The following is an 11,094-nucleotide window of genomic DNA, read 5'->3' on the forward strand; positions in this document are numbered from 1 at the left end:
GTTTCTGTTGCTTCTGTTCTTATGCTTGCCTCCTGCCATCTGATTATCTCTAGTGCTTGCTGCCCTCAATATATCTGACTGGAGCCTTTCCTTCCTATAATCCCAGTTGATTCAGGACTTCTCAGAGTCCAGATTTCTCTGTGATTCTTTGATTGTGGTCTCCTGTGAACCTGAGATTCTGGGTATGTCTGAGTTCTTGGCGGTCAAGCTCCTCTGAGACACTCAAATACTAGTGTGACCCAGCTCCTGTTATCTTGGGATCCTGTTGTCCTAAGATCCTGGGCATGTTACAGTGCTTGGAAGTGGTATCACCTTTGAGGACTGTGGAGCTGTCTGGTCTGTTCCAAATCAAGGTAAACCAAAACTGATCAAAAGGAACCTGAGCATCTGGTCAGGAAAGGCTCTGGTGTCCTGTTCCTGCTGTTACAGGCTCGCTTTGTTCCACTCACCAGTGATCTTAAGATCTTGTTGGCAGTCCTCTAGGAACCGTGGGGGTGTCCACCGACTCCGTGCCCTAGGTGACCCAGTGCTCACGCAGACTGTAAGCGACTTGTGCCCCTGGTCAGGCCTGTTCTCTGTTCCCTAGTGCTGTTTCAGGTTCAGTGTGTGATTGGATTGGAGCAGAAGTTGTGTTCCACTCACCAGTGATCCTAAGATCGTGTGTGCAGTCCTCTAGGGACCATGGGGGTGTCCGCCGACTCTGCACCCTAGGAGACCCAGTCTAAGGAAGATTTAAATGTAAGAAAATATCAGAGATTTTTTGTTAAAATAAAATTTTGCAAATGTAATTACATGAAAAACTGTTTTTTGTTTTATGTTTTAAACATCCATAGGTGCTTTGTACAACATGATGTCTTGTGCCTCTGGAGGGCTGAAGAGAACATCATATCCCCTGAAGCTGGATTTAAAGACAGTTGTGACCTGTTATGGTGTGCCTAGAATTGAACCTTGGTCCTCTAGAAGAGCAATCAGTACTTTGGCTTCTATCCACTAAGCTATCTCCTAGTTCATGGGAAAAGCTGTAATAAAAATATGTATCTTGTCCAACATCCCAAAAAAATCATAGCAGTGCCCAGTGCAGTGGTATATACCTTCAATCCCTGAACTCTGTAGCTAGAGGCTCAGAGGTAGGTGGATCTCTTTGAACCTGGTCTACAGATCAAATTCCAAGAAAAATTACAAAAATCTCCTAAAACCAAACCAAACAAACAGACACAAATCCCTGAGAACATATGGGAATTCATTTTGAAGTACTGAAAAAAGCATGTGGAAGTACTTGCTCCAAACTCTAAAATGATATAGTTTACATTAACGGCCAGTGGACCTCTTGGAAGTAAAGGAGACTCATGAGAGCCTCCCTCAGCCATGATGAAATCGTAATTGCCCCAGTCTTACACACTGGCTTGTTCTTAGTACTTTCTCAACAGTTACGGTCTTTGCATTATCTACCTCTTACTGTAAGAGGAGGCTTCTCTCACCAAGCTTGAAAGTAGTACAAATAGATAAGCATAAACCTGAATATTTATATGGCAGCTAACAACATGATCATTAACTGAACATCAGCAGGTTCTACCCTTGGACATATAATTCTCACACCACGATTTTTTTTTACCATGTTTATAGTACCAGACATAAATTTACCTTTATGGATCAGACCTCAAATCCTATCAGGAAACAGGTTGATTGTGCCCATTAACAATCATGTCAGTATTGCAGAATCCCTTGCAGAATCCTCTAGCTCTCAAACAGAAAGTTTGAAGCTAGAGACCACATGTTCAATCATAAATGTGTCAGTTGACGGACATCTAGGTTGATTTCATACCCTGGATACTGTGAACAAAGTAGCTATGAACATGATGGGCAAGTGCTCATGAGTAAGATGGAAAGTTCTTGGAGTTTATAAGAGACACATTGTCTTATAGATATCAGTGTTGTAGGATGCAGGTCATAAGATAAAAATGACCAAGCCGGGCATGGTGGCGCACACCTTTAATCCCAGTACTCGGGAGGCAGAGGCAGGCGGATTTCTGAGTTCGAGGCCAGCCTGGTCTACAAAGTGAGTACAGAGAAACCCTGTCTCGAAAATCCAAAAAAAAAAAAAAAAAAAAAAAAAAAGATAAAAATGACCATTGACCATTGACAGCTTTTCTCTGCCAGCAGACTGCATAAGCCCTTGCAGTGCTACAAATGCTAGCCAGCAGGGAGAGTTTCCTAGTAAGTTCAAGATGGCTCTCCTATATACATATTCCAACCAAAGTGTTTGGTGTCTTCAGCAACACCATGTGCTTATGATGGCCAAGAAAGATCATTGGCAATGATCTGTTTGGAGTGTGTCTGGGGCTGCCATGATCAGAAATTCCTAGGCAGATACCAATACCTTCTAGAGAGAGTTTCATTTAATAGCCCTGGTGTCTGGGGGTAACATTATTTACTCATGTGAGATATATCTGTTCAAATTGTTTAAAATTATACTTACTCTTAATTTGTAAGATAGTGGGATTTCGTAAGACTTCTTTATACTTTACACATCCTTCTTTTTGGCTAACCAACCCACTCTTTCTCATTTCTTCCTGTCCTATCCCTAGTTAAACATTTAGCAATGCCCCAATTCTTTTATATCACATGTGTTCTACTATGATTTCTTAATGTATTTTTTCACTTGGGTTGCAAAATGATAGGTTCCTATGTACGTTCTTCATGGACATCTCATTTGTGTTTCACCAGTCCCTTCTCTTGCCTGTCAATCCACTACATATTTGAACTATTCTATCCTCATTATCCTCACTCTCTAATTTCATATCACTTATAGACCATCCACCCTATCTTCTTACAGATCTCCACTAACAATCCATTTCTAGTGTCCTGGCTTCTACATGTAGTCTTACTTGAACACACAAACAGAAAGTTTGAAGCTAGAGACCACATGTTCAACCATAAATGTGTCAGTTGATGGACATCTAGGTTGATTTCATACCCTGGATACTGTGAACAAAGCAGCTATGAACATGATGGGCAAGTGCTCATGAGTAAGATGGAAAGTTCTTGGAGTTTATGCCCATGATTTGTATCGAGTTCCTAAGATATTAAATCCTTTCATGATAGATGATGCTCCTTAAACACAGGATATTAAAATAGAGGTAAAGGAACAGAATGCTTTAATGGAAGGTGAAATATTCAATTCTGTAGAGAAGGTCCAAAAGATCAGAAATAGACAAGTAAATAACTTCAGGAAGAATCAGAAATTGGCAAGTTTCACAAGTACCCTCCTGCCTTAGGCATATGCACTCTCTAAGGACTTCAGATGCTGTCAGACAAGATGAAGTGCACAAAAGATGCTTAGACCACCCATGAAGCAGATGCCTATCAAGCTGCTTGGACCAGATAAGACAAAACAGGTTGTCTGGAGGAGTTAGTGAGTGGCTTGAAGGACACACTTCCCACCTCAGGTGAGTTGCCTACAAGCTGTGTAATGACCCCCAGGTTTGCAGTTTCATTAGCCATCACCTTCACAGGGTAATGCAGCTGTCATGAAGTCTTTTTCGCTTCTATCAGGAACTGTTCATTCTTGTAAGTCACTCCAATCAATATCACTTGGCATTAGAGATGACTTCACGGTTAAAAGCACTGTCTGCTGTTTCAAAAGACTCACTTTGAAGTCCCAGTATCTTCACATAAGCACTCAATCTGTAATCTCAACTTCAGGGATTCCATGGCTCTCTTCTGCTTGCTACATGCTCCAGAAACGCAAATGGTACATAGACATCCATGCAGAGAAAGCATTACTAAAAAGAAAACAAATAGAAACCTCATTGGTTCACCAAGTTAGACTTTGTTGGTTCCTAGCTTTAGTTTTCACTAGTTCCTTATCTGTGATAAGTAGATGTTTTTCATGTTTTACATAGGATAAGTGCTTGTTACACATTAATGCTGAAATTGGATCACACATAGTTTTCATACTTTCATATATTCCTTTTTTTAGGCCATTTATACTGATTTCAAAAGTTGATTTTTTGGTTCTTACTCCCACAGATGTGCATGACCCTCCTTTCCCACGTTTACGCTAACGTCAGGTATCATTTCTATTTCTTATAATGGTCATTGTAGCTAGAATAGCATGGAAGCTTAGTGAAGTCCTAGTCTGCATTTTTCTTTGTTTTGGTTTTAGTTTGGGTTTGTTTTTGTTGTTTGTTTTTGTCTGTTTTTTGTTTTTCTTTTCTTTTTTACTGTTTTAATTTTGGGATTTTTATATAAATACATCATTTCTTTTTTCTCCTATAATCATCTCAAGTACCATTTCCTGAACTCTTTCCAACTCATAACCTCTTTCTATTAATTATTATTACGTTTATGTGTGTGTGTATACATAGATATTTCTCAATTTAACCTACATGAATCATATATTATTACTTGTATGTATTGTCTTCAAGGATGACCATTTGGTATTGAATAACCTTGGAGGAGATTCTTCTCCTGATCCCAGCATTCCCTAGCTGCCTGTATGCTTGAGACTTTGTAAGTTTTTCCCCAACCACTTTGCAAGTCTATTGTCCATGCTCTGCTCCTGTTGGGGAAGCTATGTTGATGAGATTTTATGGATATAACTTCTACTAGGAAACACAATCTCCCAACACACTCCCTGGTCTTAATGCTATACCCTCTTCAAAACTATTCTTTGAGCCTTACGTGCAGGAGTGTTTTGTAGAGGGGTTGGCCTCTACTACTATGCATTTTGATTAGCTATGGGTTTTTTTGTAGTATTCTCTGTTGCAAAGAGAATTTTTCTTGATGATGGGTGAAGACTATGCTTATCTGTACGTGCAAGGAAAATTATTTAGATTCTTGTTAAGGATTGTGCTAGCTTAGTAAAATGTGGCTATAGGTTCTCTTCTAATATTCATGATTTCACCAGCACTGAGTAAGTAGCAAGATTTCCAGTACTAATCATGGTTTCCTTTTTAAGAGGGTCTGAACTCCAATTAGAGAGTTATGGTTTACCACCAAGGTATGGTTGTCACTACTTCACTCTTAGGGTTATCATGCTATGATGATCATTGATGTGGTTTGTGGGCATCATAGGTAGCTAGGATTATTGATTGGCTACCTCCTTTGGAAGCATGCATGTTGCCAGAAGGTACCATGAAGCTACTCTTTATGGAGGAGTTTGCTTTATTTTTATAAAAAGGTATCTCTGCATATTGCCAGCTGTCACTAGACTCACTGTGTAGTTCAGGCTTGCCTTGACCTCAGAGTTCCCTTGCTTCTAACACCTGAGTGGTAGTTTGAAGGCTTAAATGACCTTGATCAACTGCATATAACTTCTGTTATCATATCTTGGCAATTACCCATGATACTCCACAGCCTACTTAATAGTCATAAGTGAACAGATAGATCTTATGCCTATTGACATTAAATACTTCTAGCCCACTGAATTGGAAACTCGTGTAAATAGATGAGTTTCCAGGTGCATATACCATACCAAATTTAAGCCACAAAATAATAAATAATACAAGCAGAACTACAAGTAGCAATGAGACTGAAGCAGGGAAAAAAATGCCTCCCCCTAAAAACAATCCCAGGACCAGATTGACAGGAATCTATCAAAACTGCAAAGAAATTAACAGCAAAGCTACTTAACATTTAATACTTCTTGCCACAAAAAATAAAATATCTTGACTCTTAGTAGTATTAAGGCAGATAATGATACAACCAAAAAGAAATTACAAACTGATGTGGGCCATTTAGAAAGTTTGTTATTAGCTAATTTACACATGCATATACACAGTGTAGACACTGTGTGTATATACATATATACATATATGTGTGTGTGCCTCAAATGTGTAATACACACACACACACACACATGTATACACACACTCAAATGCTGCTCAATCTCACCTACCTTTGTGTTATTCTGGTCCTCAATTCCAGCAGTCACTCTACTGTGTACATCTCTATTCATATTGAATGGGAATCACTGAGGTTGAGACTGTGAGTTTGGGCCTATGTTTTGGAGCCTGATGTGCACAGCCAAGGACAACTAAAGGCAGTGACTCTTCTATAATCTATCCATAGCAAACGTCTGAGAGGTAAAGTGAGCCGTTTCCTTTCCTGGACTGATTGTGGTCTTCTGTGAAGTCAGTGCTCAAAAGTACAGTTGCTGTTGGATACTGATTACAGTAGTTGTATGGAGTTTAGAGAATGGCGTGTCTTTGCCTCTTTCCCTTCTTACTTTCAGACCAGCGCTTCTTCCTCAGCGTTCCCAGAGCTAGAGATGGAATGGTGTAACTGACATTTTTAGGGCTGGGCCCCCATACCTCACTCATTTTCTGTACAGACAGCCAGGAGTCTCTGGATTCACCACTGCATTTTTTTTTTTTTTTTCAAAGTAATTTTCTGTTTTATCTCAAAGCACCTTAACCCGAGTCACAGAACACTTAACTCCGAGTTACTGAAATGACAAAACCACCCTCTAGTGGTGAAAGCAATACACAGCAGGATGAATTCAGACCTAGGCTCTTAGCAAAGGGCTGACGACTGAATTTTGATACATCTATTTCTTTTCAAAATTCAAGCTTCTAAAATAATCTGTCCACAACTAATAATTGTAGTATTTGGTTTTGGCTTGCCATTTTGTGTGTGTGTGTGTGTTGGGGATCGGCCTCTGGCCTCTGAATGTAACCTGTTATTGTTTGATGTATGTAGCCCACAGGCTGCTAGTCAAGTCGAGGCTGTCTTGCATCTGAAAGGTTCCGTGGGGCAGGTTCTGGGGTGCAGTGTCCTACTAGATCCAATTCTGGTCAAGGATGGCAGTGGTCATGGAGAGGCTGCGCAGAGAATGTCCAGCCTGACATCTGGAGCTGTGTGGAAGGCAGCCTGAGACGGAGTGGGAGGGACGGGTCTTCACGGGGCGGGGAAACTGGTCTAGAAAAATAGAGTGATGAGAAAACTGAAGCCCGCTAGGAAGGCATGGAAAACTCAATTGAACAGGGGATTTGAACCAGTGGGCTGGGTCAAAGAACCTACGTAACCGGAACCTGTCTATAATAGGCGGACCCAAAGGCGGCTCCAGTGACCGCAGGAGGGAGGGGCCGGAAAACCCTCCATTCTCTGAGGGGGAATCTTTGTTTAAGGGTTGGATGGCCGACACTGGCCAGAGTCTCAAGTGGATGTGAAAACTTCCTGCAGCCACTGGATCCTTGTGGAACGGTCTGGGAGACTCACTGGTCCGCACCACAGTGGCGGGAACCGCAGCCCGGCCATCCTAGAATCTCCCAGGTCAGAGAGCTGTAGTGAAACAGGTAGGAACTGGACCAGGGACATGTTCAGTTTTCTGCTGCTCATAAGGATACCGCTTTCACTTTTCTGGTGAAGGGTAATACCCTTGAAGATAAGTTTGAGAACGTATGAAATGGGGCACATGTTGATGTTACCATTTGTCTGTGGTTTCCAGAATATTCTCATAAATGTATCTCTTAGACTAATTGAATTTACGTGTTGACCATTGCAAGCACTGTTCTTTTTGCTGTTATGCGAAAACTAAAACTGTTGGCATTTTCTAACGCCCTTGGTCTATCCCTTTCGTATTCAAGAGAGTGGAATTTGATATGGAGACTTTTAGGTCCAGAGAGCTTGTTAACTATCAGCCCCATAAGGATTAACTGCAGATTTTGATCAGTTTGTGGATTTTTTTTTTTTTTTTTTGCTACATACACAGTTATGTTTGTAAATTTTAACAATTCTTAAGTAAAGGTTTTACTCATCACTAATTTTGCATTTGAGATGCATATACTCTGATGTAAATATAACAAATGTATGTTCTTATGCTGAGGTTTTAAGGCACACCTCAGGAGTCCAGAAAAGTACAGTATGCATGTTGAGAGTGAGGATATCAGGCCACACTGTTTACATTAGAAAACAGGATGTAATAGGACAAAATTAGAAAGCATCTTTTCTGGTGCAAGAAACACACTCTGACAATGGAGAAATGGCCAAACTGTTGCTTTGTAATTTCAGTGTTGTTGACATGCAGGGATGTGACTGTGAACTTCTGTCAGGAAGAGGAGGAAATGCCTGGACCTCGCTCATAGGGTTTTGCACTGAGACTGAATATTACAGAATTGCAGCAGTCCTGTTTCTGTGGGTAACAATAGTTTCTTGCACTTTTCCTTGCTCCTCAGGGTTCCTGGGGAAATTACTCTGCATGTGTGTGAGCTGCGTGTGAATAAGCCTCACATCTCCCAGAAGAAAGTGAAAGCCTCAGAGAAAAAGACAAAGTTTTCATGAAATTTCATCTGTTCTTCGTGTTTGTTATTTTGGGATGTGTAAGGCTTCTTTCATTTTTGTTCCATGGTGAAACCAGATACTCAGTAGTTTATAATATCGCTCCAGTAATACAGATTCATTTTTCCCCTTGAGTTTTGATTGAGCTATGATTAGAAGGAGGATTCAAGTTATGGAAACTCAAAATGCTCCCTGAATATTTTCAGCATGCTGACCCTATGTAACAGTTGGGGGATCATTTGTAGAACCCTCTGTTCCCTTTTCTGTATTTCTGCTGAGCACAGTACTGTGTTAGAAATCCTGGTACTTACTGAAGAATCTCTCATATGCAGGGCTTGCACTTTTCAGCTACACCTGCTTATCATTGAGCAGGACAAAGTGCCCTGGAAGGTGGAGAGAGAGGCAACAGTGGCAAAGGATCCAGGTATGTTGGAGGATTGACAAAGGAGTGGGAAGGAGTCCAAGTGACAGTGAAAATGGGACATGAAGTCAGTTTTGCCACATTCTGTTGTAGAAATTATTCTGGAGAATTCCACTGAGAATAATCTCCTCAGGATTATCCTTTGTAAACTTTAGAAGATTCTCTATGTAAGAATAAATACTAGGAACAACTACAATTTGATTGGATTTTGATTGTTAATGTTGCTATCCTGCTTCCATTCATATTGCTAATCATGTATTCATACCAATATTAAATGACTTTCCTTTCTATAATTTTAATGTAGTTCTTCACTAGGATACTTGATGCTTTTAAGTTTCTGCTTCAAAATTTTGGGGCTCATTGCATTTTCTTTGGTTCTAAATCTTTTCAAGTTAATTTCTTCATTCCATAAAATAATGCCAGTGAAAATTTGACAAGCACTGCTTAGTATCTCTCTGAAGTATTAAACTCCATCCTGTCTTTCCATTGCTCTCTCCTGTTGTTAGTCTTCATGACAGTACTCGACAGTTTGCATCGCTATAATTTTAATGAATTTTGAAATCGCCTCTAGGTTTGATCCTTTTCTTATAATTTTTGAAGTCTATGGTTTTTCATAAGTTTGTGCATTTTAGTATTAATTTTTTTTATTTCTACAAAAATAACTGTAAGATTTTGATATAGATTTCTTAGCATATTTATAGTACATAGACCTCCTCTACATTGTGTTTCTATGTTTGAATTAGAATATTCTAGCACTGTGTCTTTTTTTTTTTTTGGTTTTCGAGACAGGGTTTCTCTGTGTAGCCCTGGCTGTCCTGGAACTCACTCTGTAGACCAGGCTGGCCTCGAACTCAGAAATCCGCCTGCCTCTGCCTCCCAAGTGCTGGGATTAAAGGCACGCGCCACCACGCTCAGCGCACTGTGTCTTTTAATGTATTCTATTTTCTATCTGTTGATGGTGTCTGTGTTTCAGATTCAGAGAAGAGAATTTTTAAAACATTGATATTTGTTATTTTTTTAAATTCTGGTATTTCTAGGACACAGCCACACTAACTAGTATCTTTTGAAGTGAGAGAATTCTGCCTGGGAGTCTCCTACTATTATGTAGCTAATATTTGTGAATACCTGCTAGGCAATTGGTTTTCTGTCTAATTTCATTGTGCCTCGAAGACTGGTGGATGCTGGAGCTTCCCTGAATCACTGTCTATCTATTTTCTCCTTACAGTTCTACATTGATTGCTTCTTGTATTTGGATGCTTTTGTGAAATGCATTCATATCGAATACAATCCTGTCTGTCAGTTTGTGTTCTTTTGTCATGCATGATATGTAGCAAGTTCCCTGTGTCCATATATGGATGTGTTTTTACTCTCTGTTACTATACAACTTTCACTGTTACAGACCATACATGAAGGTCTGTGATTCATTGTACACTGGGAGAGAATTTGACCCAGGTTCATATTTCTGTGTGGATAAATAGTTTTCTCAACATCATTAGTTGAAACAGCTACCTCTTATGCAGCACATATGTGGTGTTTTGGTAATTCACATGTTTATTGCTATTGCTTTGGTTTCGTTTCATTGAACTGTGTTTCATTGAGCTACTCATCTGCCACTCCCATAGTATTGTTGGTCATATGGCTCTGCAGTGTCATCTGGAATCAAAGCTAGGACAACTTAAGCTCTGCTCTGTACTCTCAGGATCTCTATGCTTCCATGGAAATTTGTAAGAATCTCTGTAGTATATCCGTGAGGTATATGATGGGGAAATTGATTGTCATGGAGTTGGAGTTAATCATATCAATCTCTTTCATTAGTATTGTAATTTTCATAGTACTATGTCCTGTCCTATGAACATGGAAATCCTTTCCACCTTCAAGTATTTATTCAATTCCTTCAACAAATTAAAGAGTTCATTGTAGAAGACTTTATTTTGCTTGTTTGTTTTTCGGTTCTTTTTCCCCATTAGAGAAATGTATTTTTGAGTCAGGAGTAGTGGTGTATACCTTTAATCCCAGCACTCGGGAATTAGAAGCAGGTGAGTTTCTGTGAGTTTGATACCAGCCTGAGAGTTCCGGGAGAGCCAGGCTGTTACACAGACAAATCCTGTTGGGGGCAGAGCTAGGGGTTAGGGTTAGGGGGTTCTCTTTAATATTAATTATGTAAATATCAGTAATAACAGTACAAGGGTTTAATAATTGGATGACTGTATAAATGATTAAAGTTTTGCCCCCAAATGTTTACATTTCTACAGATTTTATAATAATTAATTTTAATACTTATTATATTATATAGATAATAATTTTTATATTTAATCATTGCATATTGAGTGTACTGTGATCAAAGTTGTTCCTCACCATTATATCTCCTTTTATCACCTTCCCTACCATTCCTA

The 11,094-nt window shown here is 39.6% G+C and overlaps 1 long non-coding RNA gene across 1 annotated transcript; it reads left to right on the forward strand.

Annotated features, from left to right (window-relative positions):
- The first annotated feature begins 7,118 nt into the window (after positions 1 to 7,118).
- On the forward strand, positions 7,119 to 8,988 carry LOC115062765. The gene is made up of 3 exons (XR_003842691.1): positions 7,119 to 7,298; positions 8,178 to 8,321; positions 8,613 to 8,988. It is a non-coding gene; the product is annotated as an uncharacterized LOC115062765 (long non-coding RNA).
- Positions 8,989 to 11,094: the final 2,106 nt, after the last annotated feature.

Source organism: Mus pahari, chromosome 21 (assembly GCF_900095145.1).
Source record: "Mus pahari chromosome 21, PAHARI_EIJ_v1.1, whole genome shotgun sequence".
NCBI classification, from domain to species: Eukaryota; Metazoa; Chordata; class Mammalia; order Rodentia; family Muridae; genus Mus; species Mus pahari.